At 40.6% G+C, this 22,809-nt stretch overlaps 1 protein-coding gene and 2 long non-coding RNA genes across 3 annotated transcripts in view; 1 reads left to right on the top strand and 2 right to left on the bottom strand.

Moving 5' to 3' along the window:
- The window catches only part of LOC124293695 (glutamate receptor ionotropic, NMDA 2B), a 1,867,270-nt gene that overhangs the window by 50,503 nt on the left and 1,793,958 nt on the right, over window positions 1-22,809 (bottom strand). The gene's annotated exons all lie outside the window — the stretch shown is intronic.
- LOC124293701 lies at window positions 2,641-21,522 on the top strand. The gene is made up of 5 exons (XR_006903579.1): window positions 2,641-2,652; window positions 11,784-11,790; window positions 17,075-17,081; window positions 21,333-21,336; window positions 21,425-21,522. It is a non-coding gene; the product is annotated as an uncharacterized LOC124293701 (long non-coding RNA).
- On the bottom strand, window positions 11,124-11,495 carry LOC124293699. Its single transcript, XR_006903577.1, has 3 exons — window positions 11,457-11,495; window positions 11,263-11,364; window positions 11,124-11,181 (listed from the first exon to the last, which is right to left on the bottom strand). It is a non-coding gene; the product is annotated as an uncharacterized LOC124293699 (long non-coding RNA).

Raw genomic sequence — 22,809 nt, 5'->3', positions numbered from 1 at the left:
GAGGCGTCCATGGATATGTACCGAACTTTTGCTGGGTAATATGCATTGAACTTAATGCTGAACGATGATTCGAATTTCATCGCTGTTGTTGAAAGTTGACGAGGCGTGAGGTTTGTCAGCTTGAATCTCGTAATGCGCAGCGGATTCGTCAAAGACGACTGGTGTTTGAATGTTTGAGATTTCTTCCTCCATGGTACGTAGCAGATGATAAAACAGCAGAATCGGATTTTTAGCTGTCGGAAATTCCTCTTCCAAAAGTGGTCCGTTTCAGACCCGGAGCTATAGGGAACTCCACGTTTCGAGGTGTTAACGGTTCGAGCAACGATCGATGACTGACTCGGTCGGGGCATGCTGACTCACTGATATACCTACTCTTTGACAGTCTGTTATATACGAGTCCCATTGTTTATTGCGATGTGATATGTAGTCTCACAGTAATAACTTCGTCACGAGAATTAACCAGGTCTCCGTCTTGATCCACTAACCGGAGCTGAACGTGATCTATGGTTCTAAATATAATCGGAAGATAAATGACTTGCGACGGTACTTGTACGATTTCATATCCTGGTGGGACAGTCGGGAAACACTCGTGAATAGTGTGTACTTTATGTCCATTGACGTGGGCGCCCGTTGTAATGCTGCACTCAACTCCCAACGCGTTGACCTGGAGTAAAGTTACTGGCACGTCTGATTCGTGAGTTTTATCAACCTCCAATACACGTGGTGTGAATCCCAAAAGTTGAACAATGGAATCATTCGGCTCAAAGTTAATCGTGTAGTTGCATGTGAATTCGCTGCTTAATGTATTATTGTTGGGTTTGATGGTAAGCCTGATATCTGTACCTCTTAGCACGTTTTGAAGATACCTCTTTATGTCCTCGATCTCGTAGCTGCCGGTAGGTATGGTGATTACTTTATCAGCTACGTAAATTTTGTTGTGATCAACATCAACGTTGGATATCGAAATGAAGGTTAACAATTCTATCAAGCCAAGAGCATTACTTTTATCACGAGCAAGTTCGATCAGTGGAAAATATTGTGCGTTGATAATCGAAGAGGTTCCCGAAATCGTTGACGTTAACGAATCATCCATGACTGCCAGTGATAGATTGACTTTGATGAATCATGCACAATGTTTATATAGCTCACCACTCAGAAATATCAGACCCAAGTGTCCGCATTCGAATGTATCATAATCCTGGTACCTTTCATAATTGTATTTAACATTACCAACGTCGAGGTATTTCATGAGGTCTAAGGGTGGTTGAAGGTTGCCGAAACTGTCAAAATAATCGATAATATTGGCGCGTTTCTTGTATGCAACCCACTGTGTTCCCGGACCGTCTTTGTCGTCAAGGTTGATTATAGCTGATTGGTTTTTTTGTCGACCGTTTTTGGGCGTTTCGTTTCGCATGAAAACACCGTGGAAATGCGGAACCCTGAAGGTTTTGCATATTTTAACAAGTCCCAATCAGTCAACGCTCGACGTGGTAGCATCGCATCTAATATTTTGGAAGATGGAGACCAAGACCTTTTTTGTACGATTTCATATAAAGCCCTTTGCCCATCGCGATAGCTTCCATAGTTTTGTTGTGTCGTTCGCTCTCTTCCAGTTCTCGTTTAGCAGCACTTGCATCGTTTTCAGCTTTTGCTATACCTGCTGCTCCACCGGCTAACGCGCCTGTAGCACTAAGTCCAGTGAAACTAGGAATCAGAAACGGTAAAAAAAACCACTAAATTTCGAAGGTACTGGTAGTACACGAGGTGTTCGCACTTCACATTTATCACCCGCTTTTTAACGGCGTTTTCAGCTTCCTTCAGCGCAGATTCGATAGCTACTTTTGCATCGTTGCTTGGGACCATAGAACGTATTGCAGCACTTATAATCTTTCTCAAGGTCACATTTTTAGATTTTTGAATTCCCATTTCTAGTTTTGATTTTACTTTCATTGTATCAGCTATCGCAGAAGCCGCTGCCATTTCACCCAAATTGGCGTTTGGCGCGAAAACCTGTTTTCAAGCTTTCTCAGCCAACACCCTATCAGCTTTGTTTCTAACCTTAAGATTTTCACGATCCTGCAAGTAAGCAATGTCGTGGTCCTTGCAAGCTGCGTGGAGAAGATTAATTCCTGGATCACCACGCGCGAGTCTCTTCATTCATTCTGTACCAGGCCCACAGTACTGATAACCAGGTACATGCAATTCGACTGGAAGGCTGTTGATGATTTCATTCACCGGACCCTTGCCGCGATGTTGCTGCCTGCTGCTTCGTTTATCCCTGTACACGATCATGTTCGTCCGTTGACTGATGAAAAATGTTTCCAAACGAAATATTCATAGCAAATCCGATCAGTCATGCCCGATTTGCGGTTCGAGAAACAACCTACTAAGCTTCCCTTAACGAATTTTGACAAACTTTCAGAGCAAAATGTCAAAAGGCACAAACGGCACGGTGCGCGGTGCATTACTCCCGAAAAGTGTACGTGCAATATTCTGTGGACCGTCAAATTGTGGTAGGACTAATGCGCTACTCACACTTATAACCTATTTCAACGAAGTTGGATTTGAATATAATCATATCTACTAAAAATCTCTCAACCAACCGAAATACCAATTGTTGAAGCAATTGTTGGATAATGTTGAGAATATGTAGTATTTTGCGTTTACCGAGCGTGAATAAGTGATTACACCGGAAAAAGCACAGCCCAACTCAACAATCGTATTTGACGATGTAGCATGCGAGAAGCAGGATAATATTAGAGCCTACTTTTGCATGGGTAGACATCACGACGTTGACTGTATCTATCTCTGTAAGACGTACGCGCGTATTCCCAAACATCTTGTGCGCGACAACGTAAATTTACTCGTGTTATTCAAGCAAGACGATATGAACCTGAGACGCGTATACAACGACCATGTAAACTCCGAATTGTCTTACACAGAGTTTACGAGTGTGTGCTCCGCATGCTGAAACGGTGAGAAGTCCGGGTTTCCGGTGATCGACAAAGACAGTGAGCCCAATGAAGGACGATACAGAAAGGAATTCGATTCTTTTGTTAGCCTGGAGAAGAAATGAAATATAACGGTTCCGAGCGAAAGACGCAGTAACGTTGCAGACTCAGCTGCGTCAACATGCAGAGCTCTGAAATTTCTAAGCAAATAGATGTCCTTCATCAGATCGCTCAAGCAAGTGCTGCGATCCGTCGAAAACACAGTTTGCTCAAATCGGGCAAGGAATCTACGGCTCAGAAGTTGAGTGACGTTTTCAAACCACTAGGGACTTCGTTGCAAGAACTGATGTATGTTCTAAAAGATGGTAAACCTGTAAAACAAGAGGTGAAAGAAATTGAAGAAGAAATAAATCAGATAAAAAATGAAACGAACAATGAAACTGTCTCGGAAATGGACGATTTCTTGGCGTTGGCAGAAGATGATGAAATCGTAAGAACACCGGTCAAGAAAATCGAGGATAAGTATGTTGCACTGATGAGAGATGGGAAGACGAAAAGTGAATTGGACAACGTGTACGGTGTACGAAACCTCACAAACGGACTCAATGATTGTTGATTTGTTGATATCTTTCGAGGGTGACTACGTCCGAATTGGGGATACGCTTTACACGAAAACGAAGGGTTTGCTGGAACTTTTGTTCAAAAAGAAGCCTGACGGTTCTTATGTGAGCGCCGGAGATCGGGAAAGTTTTAAAAACATAATCCCCGCAACGAACGCGCATAAAAAGTATCACTCATCCGATGAAGCTGTTCGGAACGATAACAGTTACAAATTCAAAAATGTCATTGCCGAATTGATGGATTATTCCCCATCACCTCGCCGAAAGGGTGAAGGTCTACTTCTGCAAGCTGTGATCACTCGACATGGTGTTGAAACGGAATACGTGTTCTGGGATGATCCGAACGAGTTAGTAGAGCGTCTTCGTTTACTCCTGGCATCTCAGGCAGCGGGAAATCCGAGTCACAATAACAAAATAATCTCCATTATCGAAAAACTGCGCGAAGTAGAAATCTTTTGTTAAGCAGCTCACATCGTTTTTGCATTTATTACCGAGACGAGCGTCGACGTGTTTGGATAGTATCTGGATGAAAACACGGCTGCGAGCACTCGTCGTCCTCCGGGTGTCAGATTTCAAATAACAGCGGACGTGCATTACAATATACAGAACAGGAGACTGTGCAATGTCGCAGATCCCAGAGAGCCGAACAAAGCTGTAACTTTGAGAATCTTCGAACGAAAATTCAACGTGCTGCAAAAACAAATCGACAACCTCGATCAAATGATCAAAGCTTTGGAGCTCATCTCAAAAAAAGCCTTGGATACCTTTTACACAGACTTCAAAACATGCAGAGACCTGTCGATTCGAGACGCTGAAATCATTTCTAAATTGGACACAAGACTAAGAACGTTGGAATATGAACGAGGAAAATCAAACACTGGTGACGGAACTGCGTAAGCCTGCACGCCAGAATTACCCGCGTCGATGTGCAGACGTGCGCGGCATCGACGAGACCTGGCAGGCGGATCCCGTCGATATAATGTCATACGCTAGACAAAAAGAAAGGCTGCAAGTACATGCTTACAGTTATCGAGATCTTTCAGAAGTACACGTGGACTATACCGATAAAGAGCAAGTCTGAAGATGATGTTAGAAGAGCAATGGAATCTGTGCTTGTCCAAGGATGGGTACCGAAAAAATTACACGTCGACAGAGGAACGGAATTTTACAACTCGAAATTTGAATCTCTAATGTCACGCTATGGAATCAAACTTTACTTCACGTACAGTAATTTGAGGGCTTGGATCTGCGAACGTTTCAATTGCACGCTTAGAAGTCAAATGTGGAAACGGTTCGGCATGCAAGGAAGCTACAAGTGGCTCGATAATACACATAACAGTTGGATAAACGAATCGGACGTGTAACATTGAATAAATGAATTTTTGTAAAAACGTATGTGCCTCTTTATTTTATACCCGATACATAACAAGTATGCATCTTCATTTTTCAGGCAATCGACCGACATATGCATCGTTATAAAATATTCATATGTCTGAGCGTTCTTATTCACGATCCTACATATTAATATTTTATACATCATGGTACCGTTATAATTTAAATCCTACATACATTACGGTACGGTAATTACAAAGCTAAGGTGCAGGCTTGTAGCTCCACGAAAGCGTGTAGGTTGTGTTTTGAAACACTATCCGCTTGTCGTCGTTCCAGCTCAGTGCCACTTTCTGCTGTTCTACAGTGTATACCTCGTGCTTTTGACGTAATATCAAATGCTGATTTCTAGACAAATTTTCACGTTTTAATGCACATTTCGAATAATTGATCGAAGTTATTCTTCTCAACGCTGATCCTTTGACATCTTCGGCACGTTTATTGTCTTTCTTATTTCCCAAGACTCGGAATACGTACAATTTTGCTCTTAATCCCACATATTCGATCATTATTTTCCCGTTTTTCTCATCTTTTATTATACCGGAAACTTTTTTGTTGGCTGGAGGAATTCCATAAGCATTATCAACCAAATAATCAGATGTATCGAATTTATGCAAGTCCACCTTCATATGTCCTCATATGTCGGAAACGGTAAAGTTGTAAACCAAACTGTCGGTATCGGTATACATTAATTTTGCTCGGTTGCCAAATTTCCGTTCAATATAATTATAATGAAAATCGTGGATATATGTTTTAGACAGATCCAGGATGGAGAAACCTGCATACAATGGTTTATTCAACTCGTCTTTCGTTTTACTCATTTCGCCAATAAATATATCTATGTCGAAAACGGTGCAGCTGTGGAAATTGGGTTTAGGTATGATAGCTCTAGCATCGGATCTTCCATTCCTTTTCATGATCATCCTGACATCTCTATACTTCCTAAAATTTTTCATTGTTTTGCCAAAAACTGCGTTGTTTATCAGTTGGTCAAAATTTTTCTGGAATTCATTGTTCGATTTTTTGCGTCAATCGGTATTCAAATCAATGTATTTTTTGAACCACGAGGTTTGTCTGAATTTGAGAACTCTGAATTTCAGCCAACTTCAGACTTAATTGTAAGCATTTTTTTGAAAAGCGATAGTGAACAATGTAGTTTTTGTTGGAAAGTAGTGTGGGCGTCAATTTTGGTTGCTTACTATTCGTGATCGGAGGTATGTAGTGCTCCGGTCACAGTGGTAAATCCTCATGAATTTCATGCAGTTCCTTAGGATATTCCAAATCTACCTCCAGTATGTAACCAAACCCTGCATCGTTTGGGATGGCAGGAACGTCGCACTCTCTAAAAACTGACACCCATTCGAAGAAATTACACGGTTGAGCAAAGCTCATAGCAGCACCGTACAAATTATCAACGTCAAAGTACATGAGATAAGATTATTCGACCTCAAGATCGAATGCCTCCCCCATTCACCTGTTGTTAGCCTTTGCGTATCTGTTCGAGCACTGTGACGCACCACCTCCAATACCTCTTTCGATAAACATAACCATATCTATGTCGGTGAGAAGCTCGAGCTCAATGCCTGTACATTTTAACATTGCATTAAACGACAGACCGGGCGCTGTGTAGTAATGTAATGGGTCCAGTTTGTATTTTGTCAAGCAATTCTGTCGAAAATTCTGAAAAACGTCGGCTAGTAAAAGCACGTCCGTCTGGTAAATACAAGTCCGAATACTCTTCCGTAGTATGAACGTTGAAAGTTTGCCAAACTTCACATGCATGTGCATAGTCGTCGTCTAATATATCTCGATCATTTAGTTTTGAGTGAAATTGTTGTTTGTATAGTAGACGTCTGTCGTCGAGCTTCTCCCAACTGTCTCAGTATTTGTACGGGAACACTTCTTTTCTGGTCAATAACTGAAATTTATCTGAGCCACGATAAAATTTTCGTGTGATTGAATTTTGATCATCACCGAGATACGTTGCTAATTTCTCAAGACTACAGGGCATGAAACGGTACGAATCTATAAATCTGAACTTGATATCTGTTCCCTTGACATATTTTGTAAGAAAAATGTACTTTTCTTTGTTTACGGGTAGAAGCTCAATTGTGCCCTCGAACGATGTAGCCAACGCTTTGATCAGAAAATGCGAATCTTAACACGACAGGTTGTGGAATATCACTGGGATAGTGTACAAATTTTGGTAATTTAGATTGCAACCTCGATGAGCAGCACCACGGTACACACTTTTCAGATTGAAAGTGTGATAGACACCTATCGCACAACCACGTCTGATGTGAGCGTTAGGAAATTTAGGAACTTGTTAATCTCGACAAATTTTGGATCCATGTAAAATGATGTGTTACATTCTTTCCGATGCTTTCCACTCCATCATCATCATCATCGCATCGTCGTTTTCAGTCTCTATTACTAAAAGATGGATTACTGGTTTATCAGACTTGTTTTGGTTTAAATGAATGGGTACAATTTCACTGCGCTTTTGTTCTTCAATACACTCTATACCATAAACGTTAATTGAAAGTTTGTTAAGTTTCTCAAATTTTGGAATTTAATCTAAGGACATTGGGAAATTCACACCATCATACCGTAGCACTGAGCTAAAATGCGGGTACGAGCTGGTCGCGTTGGTATGGTTATTGTCGGCTGGAATCACAGCTGCGGTGACCGACCAAAGAAAGCAATATGATTCGCTGTTGCGGATGCTGACGACAGCCATCCTTTTACTGATATGCTTAGGTAACGGGGTGTATGTGAACACACCGCCTCGTAGTGGCACGTACTTGTTGATATTCACGGTCAAATTGATTATTTCAGTCAGCGACCAGCCTGAATCCTTTTCCTGGAAATCTTCTACCTATTTCAAGAAACGGTCTGTCGCGTTTTCGATGAACCATTCGTTAATATCCGTTGTCCGGAGGATGATTTTATTTCTCGTATTAAAAAATTTAATCTGATCTACCGTGGGATCGTTTTCTCTCACTTCAAATTTACAAGCCAGGATAACGTTGGCTTTCAAGCTCCTATCTTTCTTCAAAGCATCTTTTAGTCTTGTCACAGCTAGTACCTTTGCGTCTTCCATAAATTTTTCCGCATCTCTATGCTTTAAATTGACGATGGATCCAGTTCGAATTTTCCCCTCGAAAGCTGATTCCAAATCTTCCCAGTGAACTCGATTGCTTCTTCTTACTTTCCGCGTACCTTCACCCGTTTTCTGAAGACGTTTCAATTTTTGCGCAAGTGGTTTCAAGAGTCCGTTTGTTGTGATAATTCTCATCTTTTCTCCAATCGATGAAGCCTTTCGCAAAATTTTGTTGAGAAGCCGAATCTTTTGACTTTTGAATTTCATCCATTTTTGAATTTCTGCTGTTGATGATGATTTGCCCAAGATTTTGTACGCCGATTCCATAGTACGAATCAATCCCAAACACTTTGTGAATTCCATCTTCAGCTTTTTGCTCACGTGTACTTGACAAGTTGATACTGAATGATCGTTTGCAGTGATAAGCGTCCTTCTTATAGGGCAGCCGTACATATTGTTACAAAGGGTGAAATCACCCGTTTTGCCCCCTCTTTAATGATCTAGTAGTCAGCATAGATAAAAGACGTTTATAAACCTCTTATGTCTTTAAAAAGAATAAGGTTGCTGCGCCAACCGATATTATTTTAAAAACAGTCTTGTTTCGGACTTTAAACAAGAAACACGTATATTGCATTAAAAGCATTTATCACGATATTTTTGTTCACGCCTTTGATTTGATAATAAGTAAACTCGCGGATCCATATTTTATTAACGTAACGCCTAAAACGTTACATTGGTGTCAGAAGCGGGATCTTGAATTCTTGTTAATTAAGTCGATTCAGTGCGTGTAATAAACAATGAGTTGTGGTCGTATGACGCGCTCACGTCGAAGAGAAAGTGGAGAAGAATCTTCTCTCATAGAAAATCCGAGGGTTCCGGAAGAAATTTCAACACCTTCTGTGGACCTTCTTTTAACTCCTTCGACGGTTTCTCAACTTGATCTATTAAAGATCTTAACACAACAACAAGAAGCGGCAAGACAATAACAGCAACAACTAATCCAGCTGCTTCAAGAGCAAGGGGAGGCTCGATAGCGTTCTGAAACTAATCTCCAAGACCTTCTTCGGACGACTGTGGCGGCCCTTCAATCCGTTCATCAAATGAGTGGAGTTGGAGGACCGGCTGTTACACCACAGGGTTCTAGAGTCGCTACTCCTGTTCCCTCTCCTGTTCCCTCGCCTGTTCCTGTTCCCGTTGTACAAGAAATCCGACATCCAGGACGAATCCAGGATGTTCGAGATTCAAGGTCCGTGCCTTTTATTAGGGGAGTAGTTGAATTCCCAGTTTGTAGAAATAGAGTAAACAATGAGGTTGATTTTTCCGAGCCTCTGTCTCAGGTTCAGCCTCAATACTCTAATTTGAGTCAATTAAATAATTCGAGACTTCCTGGGGTTACTTCTCAGATTAATGAGAAATCCTTTTGTCCTTTGAAACCGCCAATTTTTGATGGAAAGATTCCATGGGCGGAGTATGAACGTCAATTTAATACAATTGCTAGACATAATCAGTGGGACTCCGCCATGAGGGCCCACAGCCTTGCTTCTTGTCTTCGGACGCCGGCTCTGAATGTTTTAACGGCATTGTCTGAAGAAGAAATTTCTGATTACTAAAAACTTAGTTCTGCACTAAAGTTAAGATACGGAAATGACCACTTGACGAAACTGTATACGGCACAATTACAGACAAGAAGACAGGGACGAGACGAAGACCTCGCGTCTCTTAGTCAAGATATCGAACGGCTTTCTCGTATAGCTTTGCCAGATCACGAGCCGTCTCGTAATTTATTAGCAACACAAGCTTTCTTGAATGCGATCAATGATCCAGAGATTAAAATGGCCGTTGGAACATCGGGCCTCACTTCTCTGCAGGAGGCAACGGCCAAAGCCCTCGAGGTGGAGGCAATGAGAAAGCAATATTTTGGGCTGAACAAGCTTCGTCGGATTGAGGTGTCTGAAAACGCCTCAAAAAGACGAAGTTTTGAACACTCGGAGGAGTCAAAACCTCAAAATTATAAAAATAGAAATAACAGTAACAATTTTAAACCAAGAAATCGAGGTTCTTTTCAAAACCAACAAAACCAGCGTATAAATAAAAACGTGGTCGTGACAAGTCAAACTAGCTTGACTTGTATATTTTGTAAAAAAACAGGTCACGACGCCAATCATTGTTTTCTAATTAAAAAAATTAGTGGAAAACCGATGCAAGGCTCGAATCCAAATTCTTATAATTGGCGTAAGAAAAATATAGAAATGGGGGAAGCAGATCCTCAATCGAGTTCTTCAACAGGAACTCACCCAAAAAACTAATTCCAGATGATTTGTCGGGGCGAAAATCATCGCAGATTGTTAGTAGTGAAAGCCCTCTTAGAGAACAGTTTTTAATTAAAAGTCTATGACAGTCTGGTCTTTACGCGCGCGGTACTGTAAATGGCGTCGATTGTCTATGGGTAATAGACACGGGCGCGGAAGTAACCGTAGTTCGATCGGATCTCTTTAAATCCGATGACCAGATTGTTCCCTCTTTTTCTCTGCGAACAGCTACTGGAGAGACGACCCCGGTTTTGAGACAGGCTACTGTCCAAATTAACCTTTTTAGGTGTATCGACTCTCCACATAAGGTTTTTATAGCAGATATAGAGGATGAAGGTATTTTGGGAATAGACTTTCTTACAGCTCATAACTGTGTTATCTCGACTAAGAGAAATTCACTAGCTTCAAACAATCGCGAAATAACTCTTTGTACGAATAGGAATGGAATTTATTGGACCCCTCCTAGAATTCGAGTAATAGAACTTTCGGAGGATGATTTGCAACAACATTTTCCTTTACACTTACAGAGCCTTGTTCAGAAATCTTCGATTTCGTTAAATTCAGCTCAGGTAGAATCGTTTAAATCGCTTTTACTAGAATTTATAGATTCTTTCGCCAAAGATAGTGGTGATAAGGGCCGATGTACTTCTGTCAAGCACAAGATCGACGTCGGAGAGAGTTCGCCGATTAAACAAGCTCCTCGAAGACTCGCTCTCAACGCCCGAGAAGAGGTAAAAAAGCTTGTGGAAGACATGCTAAAGAACGATGTTATTGAACCATCGTCTAGTCCCTGGGCCTCACCAATCGTCCTTGTTAACAAAAAGGACGGATCCAAACGATTTTGTATCGATTACAGGAAGCTGAACGATATAACGAAGAAGGATTCTTACCCTTTACCCAGAATCGATGAGACACTCGACCTGATAGCTGGTGCAACTTGGTTCAGCACCATAGATCTTCAGAGCGGATACTGGCAGGTCGAAATGGATCCTCTAGATAAAGAAAAAACAGCTTTTGTTACGGGTTTAGGAGGATTATGGCAGTTCAAGGTTATGCCGTTTGGTTTGAGTAATGCCCCGGCTACCTTTGAACGAATGATGGAGGCTGTTCTCCATGGGCTCACGGGCAAAATATGCCTCGTTTATTTAGACGATATAATCGTTTTTGGCAAGAACTTTGAAGAAGAAGTTCAAAATCTCAGACAAGTTTTCGCTAGGCTGAAGCAAGCAGGTCTGAAAATGAGCCCGAAAAAATGTCATCTGTTCCAGAAAGAAGTAGGCTTCCTCGGACATATCGTTTCAGCACAAGGTGTGAAGACCGACCCATCCAAAATAGAGAAGGTTTCTTCTTGGCCGACACCTAAGAATAAAGAACAAGTTCAAAGCTTTTTAGGCCTTTGTACGTATTACAGAAGATTTGTAAAAGGTTTCGCTAGTATAGCTAAACCTCTCCATCATTTGACCGGAATCAAGATTCTTTTTGACTGGACCCCGGAATGCGAAGAGGCTTTCAAGAAATTAAAGGAAAATCTTATTTCTTCGCCGATTTTAGCTTATCCAGAGGTCGGAATTCCTTTTATTTTAGATACGGATGCATCTCTTTCAGGAATAGGCGGGGTTCTGTCACAAATTCAGGGAGGTCAAGAGAGAGTGATAAGCTATTTCAGCAGAGTTTTGAGTAAAACCGAGAGGAATTATTGTGTCACTCGTAGATAGCTTTTAGCTGTTGTTAAGACCGTAGTACATTTTCACCATTATTTGTACGGCAGGAGATTTTTGATACGTACAGATCATGCTTCTCTCAGGTGGCTACTTTCTTTTAAATCTCCCGAAGGTCAGGTAGCTAGATGGTTAGAAAGGCTCGGTCAGTACGATTTTGATATTCGTCATCGAGCAGGAATTCATCATGGAAACGCCGATGCTCTCTCTCGTAGACCCTGCGAGGAAATGCCAGAGTGTAAACAGTGTGCACGATTAGAGAAAAATCGTGACCCCTCTCTTAAAATACGGAAGATTTCTTTCGAAAATAACCAGGAGGAATGGAGAAAATCGCAACAAGAGGACGACACTTTGAATCAAGTGAAGTCTTGGAAAGAAGCAGAAACTCGCCCAGACTGGCAGGATATATCTTTAGCCGAGCCAGATTTGAAAATTTATTGGGCTCAATGGGACTCTATTCTTTTAATTGATGGAATTTTATACCGAAAATGGGAATCTGCAGACTTGAAAGAAATCAGGTGGCAACTTTTGGTTCCCAGGTCACGAGTTCCAGAGATTCTTGCTCTTTATCATGATTCTCCTGCAGGCGGACACTTCGCTTCAAATAAAACTCTGGGCAGAATTCGCAACTTCTACTTTTGGCCCCGTTGCCGGATGGACGTCGAAGATTGGTGTCGAAGATGTCGAACCTGCACGGCAAAGAAAGGACCTCGAGCGAAGGGACAAAGCTCTCTTCAAATTTACAACGTGGGAGCTCCATTTGAAAGAATAGCGATGGACATTCTTGGACCTCTCCCGATAACCCATTCTGGAAATAAATATGCTTTGGTTATTGCTGATTATTTTACTAAGTGGCCAGAAGTGGTTCCTCTCGCTGATCAAGAAGCCTCTACTGTAGCACAGGCATTCGTTAAAGAATTTATTTGTAGACACGGAGTTCCTCTAGAACTTCATACTGATCAAGGCCGAAATTTTGAGTCAACCTCAATGAAAGAGGTTACTCAAATTTTAGGGGTTAGGAAAACTCGTACAACTCCTTTGCATCCGCAATCTGACGGCATGATAGAGCGTCTGAATCGGACTTTGCTACAATATTTGTCGTCCTTCGTAGAACAGAATCAGAGAGACTGGGACTCCTGGATCCCTTTCTTCCTCTTATCTTACAGATCTGCGATTCATGAGACGACGAAGCAGACGCCAGCCCTCATGCTTACTGGAAGAAATCTTCGACTTCCGTCAGATTTAGAGAAAGGCCCTGTTCCTGTGCAAAGACAGCATCAAACAGATTATGCCTTTTCATTACAACAACGTTTAGAAGAAATTCATCACTTTGCTAGGAATAGAATTTCTATGGCTTCAGATAAATTAAAAACTCGTTATGATATTCGAGCCAGAGATTTAAAATTTAATCCTGGAGATTCTGTTTGGCTCTTTCAACCTCGAAGACAGAAAGGACGATGTCCAAAGCTACAAAGAAATTGGGAAGGCCCTTACTTAGTGGTTAACCGGATAAATGATGTTGTTTATAGAATCCGAAGATCTTCTCATTCGCGTCAAAAAGTGGTTCACTTGGATCGTCTTGCTCCTTTTGAAGAAGATCAACCTGGAACAGTCTCTCCAAGACCAGGAACATTCTTCGAGGTTAGATCTTCAAATGAACACCCTTGACGACTGTGATCGATTTGGCCTTCTTTACAGTCGGTTATCGATTGGGAGAAGAATTTACCTTTCGGAATTCATTTGAGTAAAACTCGACCGCTTACGATTATTATTGAAGGAGATATCGGATGCGGAAAAACAACTTTCACCAAGAGGTTTTTAGCAGATCGCCAGGTCTGTACACTTTTAGAACCTCTTGAGGAATATCGAGATGTAGCTGGAATTAATCTTCTAGATTTGATGTATCAAGACCCAGATCGTTATTGCTATTATTTTCAGCATTTTGCTCAAATGGTTATGTTAGATAGACATCTGTAGACGACTTCATTACCTGTAAAGGTGATGGAAAGATCGATATTCAGTAGCAATTGTTTTGTAGAAGCTCGTCGAAGGTTAGGTAATTTTCGCGACTTCGAATCTCATTTATTGACGAAAAATTTTGATCTTCTCATTCGCTCGTCTGAGCTCAGAGTAGATTTGATTGTTTATTTGCGAGTTTCCCCAGAAAGTTCTTCTGCTCGAGTTAGTTCCCGTTCTCGTGAGGAAGAATCGAGTATTTCTTTAGAGCTACTCAGAACTATTCATGAGGTTCATGAAGATTGGCTAGTAAAACAAACCTTTTCTTCTTTATCGGCTCCTGTTTCAGTTATCAATGCAGAAGCTACAGCCGATCAAGTTTTTAAAGATTTTTGTATTTCCTTAACATGCAGATAGTATATAATTAACTTATACTTTCTTCATTAAGGGATACATTTAATTAAGTAAAAGACATAAAAAAATGATAAAATAGATTTTCTTTATTGAAAAATATAAAGATTGGGAAAAGGTTATGTTTTAAAAAAAAAATTCATTGTCTTGCAATCAATATTTTGCGTAGCTGGTCTCCATTTTGTAGGTTCGAGGCGTGATGACGCTCAGACGAAATTGGGTTTTGATCGGCTCGATTTTACTACGTCGAACCTAATGTTGCTTCAAGCGCTGCTCTATAAATAAGAGAGAGTGGTTTTAAGATGGGTTTGCTCTTTTCATTCGGATCTTTTTAAATTAGAATTGAATCATTTCTTTCGATTAATAAACTTTTCAAAGAGCTTACATTTACTTTCGTTGAGAAGGAGCCGGATTTCAGCGCGACTCCAAGGACCGTTGTCGTGTCGATCAGTCTCGAGTCTTGGTTGAGTACCTTCTTCGGGCTCGCGGTAGGTTGATGGAGTGCCGGACAACAAGGGAGTAGGGTCCGACACACTATCAACGAAGTGTGGGACAACCGGGGAGATTGGGGAAGTTCTTTGTAAATTTAGAAATATGGGAGGACGCCCCGGCCGGCTTCCGTGCCGGCCGGAGAACAACAACGATCTGATGTTTTCAATATAAGAAGTTGTTTGTTTTCAAATGATCTTTTGTTTTCCTAAAAGTTTTGTTTCCTTCTAGAAATTTCTTCTTCAGAATCGAGTTTTGTGTCGGATAGGCTTTGGTTTATTAATGTGAAAAGAGCCACGATTATTTTTCGAGGTCGATGAGCGATTGCTTGATTTTCACATTTTATTAACCTTAAGTGTCAGTTTTTGTGAGTACTTTTTCAGGTTACTTGACACAGCCGTCTCCCATCCAATTTTTCCCCGATTCCTGAAGATGACTGGTGGTCTTATTTTGAGGAAGGACGCAGAAATGATTCAGATAAGATCGTTTCTTTTCTTTAGAATACATATGTGATTTATTTTATTCGAGTATTCTCCCAAATTCACTTAGTGAATTTGATTAGTTATACCATCACACACATTTGTCCTTCCACAACTCTAGGGTGTGCTGTTTCTAAAGAAGACTAGGATCAGTCACCCATCCATTCTCCTGTTTCCTGTGTGAATTTTCAAAAAGAAATCTGCCTTTATCCTGTTTGGTCCTGGAATTGTCGGTTCCTGCTTCGATGTTTACATCCGAACCTGTTTCGGAGGGATCCTTCATGAAGAAGATTGAGTTTCTTTCCGACATCAATCTGGGCCGTTGCGGATAACTTTGAATTCATGAAGCCACATAACACTTAATAACACTAACCTTTATAAAACATGGCACATAAATTTTTGAGATTATTTAACGCTCAACTATCTGCTCAAGGTTTTCTGTGGTTTACCTTGAGACTGTGGGCAAATGCCAGATAGTAAAAAAGGGAGTTCTTAAATTATTAGAGCCACAGCTCCAACTCACCTTTCAGCACTGACTACTAGAATACTTTTATAATTATTTTATCTTTCCCGAGTCGGGACGACTCTTTTCCTCGGGGGGGAGTAGTGTTACAAAGGGTGAAATCACCCGTTTTGCCCCCTCTTTAATGATCTAGTAGTCAGCATAGATAAAAGACGTTTATAAACCTCTTATGTCTTTAAAAAGAATAAGGTTGCTGCGCCAACCGATATTATTGTAAAAACAGTCTTGTTTCAGACTTTAAACAAGAAACACGTATTACGCATTAAAAGCATTTTTCACGATATTTTGTTCACGCTCTTGATTTCTTTTGATTCGATAATAAGTAAACTCGCGGATCCATATTTTATTAACGTAACGCCTAAAAAACGTTACACTATCATAGTGAAAACAGGGAAAGAAACCTATTTCGCTTTTCTTTCTACTCAGAATTAGTGACAGGATGAGTTGGGAGAATATTTATTTTCAAGTATTCAGACCAGTTACGCGTTTGTGATTTTTTTCAGTACAATATCTTTATTACGTCTGGCGTATCGCCTTACATCTCTCTCATCCCGTCGCTCTCCCACGATCCTTACAGTAACCTTATCATCTCATTCCTGTCCTCCTATTTCCATTCCGGCTCACGCCACTTGCTTTTTGCCGAATCTGCTAATTCTATTTCCCACCATTTTGCCCACCTCTTTGTCCCACCATTTGTCTACTCCTCTTTACCTCAGATTCATATTTATTCCAACATTCAACACGACCAATTCTATTTCAACACTCAACAACCTCGGATTAATTTTTCTTACCGATATTGTGAACTACACACTCCGTTTAAACTATACTACAAATTCTTTGAACAAATATATAGTTGATATCTCAAACATCCAAACGGTTTTTCAACCCTCATCCATATTAGAAATTCGTGGCAAAGAGGCACATTTGAGACTTGGTCTTGTAACACTAAATTCTGTTACACTCAGATGATGACTTACCGTTGACACTTTAGCGCGATTCTCCATTTATTCTGAACACTAAACTATAACAAATTCAATTACGTCGGGCGCCAGACGCGTTAGCGTAGAATTTCAAACAATAATATGAATCAAGAAAAACAATACAAAACAATACGGAAAACAACTAGAGAACCCGTTCTATGGCTGGCTAGGCTCAGATACTCACATGAACTGGTAGAGTGGCGGTATTTAAGGCAGCTAACGATAATTAATTAAAGATTTAGAAAAAATAATGAAATAGAGAATAAACTCGAGTCAGGAAAAATGAACAGGTCAATCAGTCATATATTGTCGAGTAGGTTACACAGTTGAGACAGGCAAATGAAATGGTATCGATAGCGGCAATTAATAACACGGACAATAGTTATTCACAGAAATTTCGGTAGAATAGAATTAAACGGTAGCTTTGAAACGAAAGACGATAGTTGACAGTGAAAAATGAAAAATGACAGTGATAGTTGACAGGGAAATGAAATGGTATCGATAGCGGCAAATACACGAACAATAGTTATTCACAAAAATTTCGGTAGAATAGAATTAAACGGTAGCTTTGAAACGAGAGACGATAGTTGACAGTGAAAAATGAGCGTAGGTCGGGAGAAGCGATATAATGCGAGAATGCCCTCAAAACTACACGTCACTGGGCGACGTGATCTTACCCAAGTTGCAAATGACGCTACGCGAATTATTATTCTGTTAATAAAAAAACGAAAGTGAGAGCTGTATTGCAATCGGTAGAAAACAAAATAACGAAAGCGCGGGAGGCAATAACGGGAGAATACGACGAATTAACGAATTTACCATAGATTCTAACCAGTACGAAAGATTGACATTCATTCATAATTTACAAGAATCGGTAGCGTAAACGAAAGAACAGATTTAACGGTCAAGTACGAGAGATAATTTTCTAGAGTGTCATTAATACGATAGAATCAATAATTCACAATATTTACGGATCCGAAGAATTATACAAAGAAATCTTAAGCATAACTTTCGAGAAAATACAAAATTACGAGAGAATACATAATCATGAGAGAACACAAAATTATGAGAGAATACAAAATTATGAGAGAGCGAGAAATTTGGAAAGTTCGCAAAATAAAGAAATACACTAAATACACCTCAGTACAAAAGAATCAAGAATCTTACGCAGAACTTAAATTAACACCGAAATACGATACTGGAGAAAGACACAGAAAAAAGAATAACAAGCAAAAATAATATAGGATTGCCAATAGCAATAGAAAAACGTGCGGTAGTATTTAGAGGCTAATTCTACGCTCGCTTATACCCCAAGGAACTCGATATACGAAACAATAGGCAGGGTATAAATATAAGTATAATAAGCAATACCAGGAATAAAATATAAGGCACACTACTGTTACAAAAAATTATGAAACGGAAGATGAAGCCGATAGGGCTCAAAATACGATATAAACTACAGAAGCAGACTGATAGAAATTTATAAATCATCAGAGAAATTCAAAAATACGATATAATTAATTATTCGGCTGTTACAAGTTCGCTCAGACGCGAAAATTAATAATTACGGAAATCATGCAGTCACACGGAGGCTTACCGCAACTCTAAGCCGTGGACCATCATTCACACAAAATCGGCATCACACGATGCAACCAAGAAATGATAATAAGAGAAAGAATAAAATTTATGAGCAGCTTTGTAAAGATACAATACAAAGGCAGAAGCCTCACCTTAACGGTGACCTCAGGTACACATCACTGAATTTATTTCAATACAAACTTAGGATTAACAAGAGGAAACGGGAAGAAATGAAGGAAAGAACTTGAATTTATGAGAAGAATTTAACGACACAGTAAAACGGTAGTATTAGTGAAACGGTAGCGGGACGAAAAAAGATAGTGACGATAGGAACGATAGCGACAAAAAAAAAGGAAGTGTCGATAGCTTAAATCGGGAGGATGTTAGAACTCATAGCTGTTGCCTAGCAGGTCAAGCGGAGAATAAACGGAGGTCGGAGTTTGGCTCGCCAATCGCGCCGATGTCGTGAAGTGATTATTTTTCCTTCTGATTATTTAGTTAACCCCCATCGCAAATAGGCCATCCCCCTGTGACGAATATCGGTTACGGCACGGTCATGCGTTGTCGAAGATCACCACTAGATGTGGCGTAATGTGTCGCTCGTGATTTCGTCGTTGACACTAACTCGTACGATTTATTACCTGCTTCGGTTTACTGTCCAGGTTGTCTATCATTAGGGACTACTTTGACGAAGGCATACGTAGGGTGCCTCTCGGTCAAAGTTACCGAGTGGAAAGTGACGCCTCATTGTTCGCTTTCACCGGCTTCGATGTATAGGCAGAGGCCAGCTGCCCATAATATCGAGGAGATCATGGAGTCACACGGTGGCTTACCGCAACTCTAAACCGTGGACCATGACTCACATGATTAGCCATTGCTGACAGGAAGGCTGCGTCGATTCTCAGAACGAGGGCTTCATCAATCTGGACGTAGTGGTTTGAAGTCGGTCCGGCACCAGACCGGTCAGTCGGCAGATGGCAGGCTACGGTCTGCTCTGTATGCCAACCTCGCGGCGTCCGATAAGGTGGGTGCCTGGTTTCTCCTTGAGAAGTGCTGCCCTTGGTTGTCGGGAAGACTTCACATTCCTGTACGCCGGCAGTCGAGGCCACACGAGAGGTTCGGAAGGGTGCTACCCCAGGTGTTTAGAAATGCACCAAGGTAGCCAATATGGTCTTATTGGACCGTCAGTAGGCGAAGTAATCGAGAGCTGGAAACAGTAGTTACCGGTAGCTGTTAATCCCTCGATGGTCGGGATCGTTGTCGTCCAAGTACCTTATCAGCGTGCGCCAGAGCGCGAAATACAGAATTTACAAAGAAAGAATTAGTTCAAAGTAGTTATTGTCTATTTTGTATCGAGTTCGGTTGGAGTACCCCGTTAGGGACGCGTTTCCTAGAGATTTCCTTCGGTTGTGTGCCCTTGCGACGGGCGGCTCTAAAACATCACGCTACAGTATATGTGGCTTGTTGACATGTGCACATTAAAGACTTTTGTATGTGGTTGTTAATGTGTGTACCTCAGTACATCACATTATCTTAACCAATTAGGCCGGATCCACCCGCCCATTTGAAAGATATGAATGACTCATATCAATTATTAGCGAAAAAAATTTGCTGGAGACAGTGTAATTTCTCTGGTATTTCTGGATACCAGGTTTGATTCCTGGCTCCGTCGTTAATTTTTCAATACACCTGCTAAATTTTCAAAAATAGCACTATCTCTAGCAAAGTTTTCTCGCTAACAGTTGATATGAGTCTTTCATATCGTTCAAATGGGTGGCTGGGTCGAGCCTAATTGGTTAAAATAATGTGGTGTACTGAGATACACACATTTACAACCACATATACAAAAGTTTTCAATACAGAAGAGTACAATTTCTAAATTTTCAGGTGAGTTGAAAAATCTACGACGGAGCCAGGAATCGAACCTGGTAACTAGAGATGCTATACCGGAGATTTACTCCACTAGACCACCTAGCCGCCCTGACTACAGTGTCATTAATTTCTCTCATCACCTGTATTTCAAAGATTGTTTTGTTTTCGTGTGCCATTGAATATATTCACATTTGAGACTCGTCGTGAAGAGACACATTTTTGACTTGTGTGTGAAGCTTGTTGATATGTGCACACATGTGCTGTATGTGGCTATTAATGTGATTTAAATTCACTCAGCCACTTTCGAACGGGGGGCCGTTCATTTTTGCTGATATGAAATACAACATATCATATTTTTAGCGAGAAAAATTTGCAAGAGAAGAGTACAATATCGAAATTTTCACGTGAGTTGAAATGTGAATATATTCAATAGATGAAAATTTCGGAATTGTAGGTACTCTTCACTAGCAAATTTTTCTCGCTGAAAATATGATATGTTGTGTATCATATCAGCGAAAATGAACGGCCCGCCGTTCGAAAATGGCTCAGTGAATTTAAATCACATTAATAACCACATACAGCACATGTGTGCACATATCAACAAGCTTCACACACAATCCAAAAATGTGTCTCTTCGTGACGAATCACAAATGTAGAAAAAAAGTCTTTAATGTGCACATGTCAACGAGCCACGTACAAGTTTCAAATGTACCTCTTCGCGACGAATTTTTAATATGTACAAATTCACGGCACACGAAAACAATAGCTATTTATGTGGCATGCCCGTAAACCGCCTGTTTTTTTTGGCAAGGATGAAGATTTCAGGACGAGCTGAAGGCGAGCCGGAAGCGAGCCGGAAGCGAGTACTGAAATTATCCGAGTCAAAAAACGGTTCACGGGCATGCCACATACAATATTTCTTACGGTAAGGGCATTGAAAAGCAAAACGAAGAGTGAGGTTATGTAGCGATCTGTTCGACGAAGCTACTTTATTCGGCAGTTTAGGATGCGCACTTCGAACTGCGCATCAAAACTGCGGAATAAAGACTTCATTCCGCAACTTTGTTCGCTGCCGTATAAAGCGTCACTTTACGTAATGAAAACTGCCACAAAAAGTGGACTTTTGAATGCCCATGCCGTCAAACTACAATTTCGAATTCAGGTGATAAGAGAAATTAGGGACATGTCATCAGTACGGCTAGGTGGTCTAGTGGAGTAAGTCTCCGGTAAAGCATCTCTAGATACCAGGTTCGATTCCTGGCTCCGTCGTTAATTTTTCAATTCACCTGAAAATTTAAAAACATCGCACTATCTCAACCCTTATCCAAACTTCTGGTTGTCCCCAGACGTAAAAGCGAAGTCGAATCAGTTTATTTCTTACCGCTTAGGAATAAACAGCATCCACGGACGTAACATCTTTGATGAGGTCAGAGAAAAAATGGAAATACGCCAAAAGGTAATATTTGACCGTTCGCGTTGAATAGAAAGATTTAAGGGTTCGAATTTGGCCGAAATGTGTTCTTTTGAATGACAAATCTTCCGCCCCTATTTCCGGCCGCTAATTTCCGAGCCATTTTTGACGTGCTTATTGGGCTAGACCCTTTATTACATTCACCTCCAAGATATTTTAGACATAGATTCTTCATAGATCTTCAACTTTCGTTTTACGGATTTCCGGGAATTAATCGATATCGCGTTCTATAAGACGAACGATTCTTGGTGAAAGAAAGATTTCAAATTGCTCGTTAAGCGCTAGTTGAATACGCGAACCGAACTTAGTGTTGACGTGTCTTACCCTCATCACGTCACACTTCTCCCTGACTTGCAGATCTGCTATAGTCTTGGTTGGTAGAGTTTCCAGGTGGCAGACAAGGTTCATTTTGTCAAGATCCATCACGTTCGATTGAAATTTAACAAAATTGACGCACAAGGAATAAGAAGTTTACGACGAAAGGACAACAGTCTGACTTGTAGAATATGATTGTTGGAATAATGCGTTAGCAAGATCAGATTTTTCTGCTGTGCTTGTACTTTCTCAATGTGTGTGAACGAAATCAGGATTAAACACAAACAGAGTAATTTCATAAATCCCGATGACAAATAGGTGATACACTAGGGTGGTCTTTATTTAGGGGTCGGACGCATTTTTAATCAGACGCCCCCCAAATCGGCTCCAAATAATTTAAAAAAAATATCCTCTTTTTTCAGATCTTTATCTAGCCTCTAACCCCTCCCCCCCCCCCACCTCCCCCGGGGAGTAAATTTCCCCATTTGAAATACACATGTTTCCGCCATATTCTCAGAATATATTTTATTCTAAGAGTAATGATTTCTTAAAAAAATCTGTAACTGCGAGATTTTAGTGTTCATTGGTCCTACTATATGAAAAAAATTTCACAATATCATACGGATCAATTTAGACAAATTGCAC

This window comes from Neodiprion lecontei, chromosome 3, assembly GCF_021901455.1.
Source record: "Neodiprion lecontei isolate iyNeoLeco1 chromosome 3, iyNeoLeco1.1, whole genome shotgun sequence".
Lineage (NCBI taxonomy): Eukaryota > Metazoa > Arthropoda > Insecta > Hymenoptera > Diprionidae > Neodiprion > Neodiprion lecontei.
The sequence above is the reverse complement of the archived record's forward strand: the minus strand, read 5'-3'. Positions and strand labels throughout refer to the sequence as shown.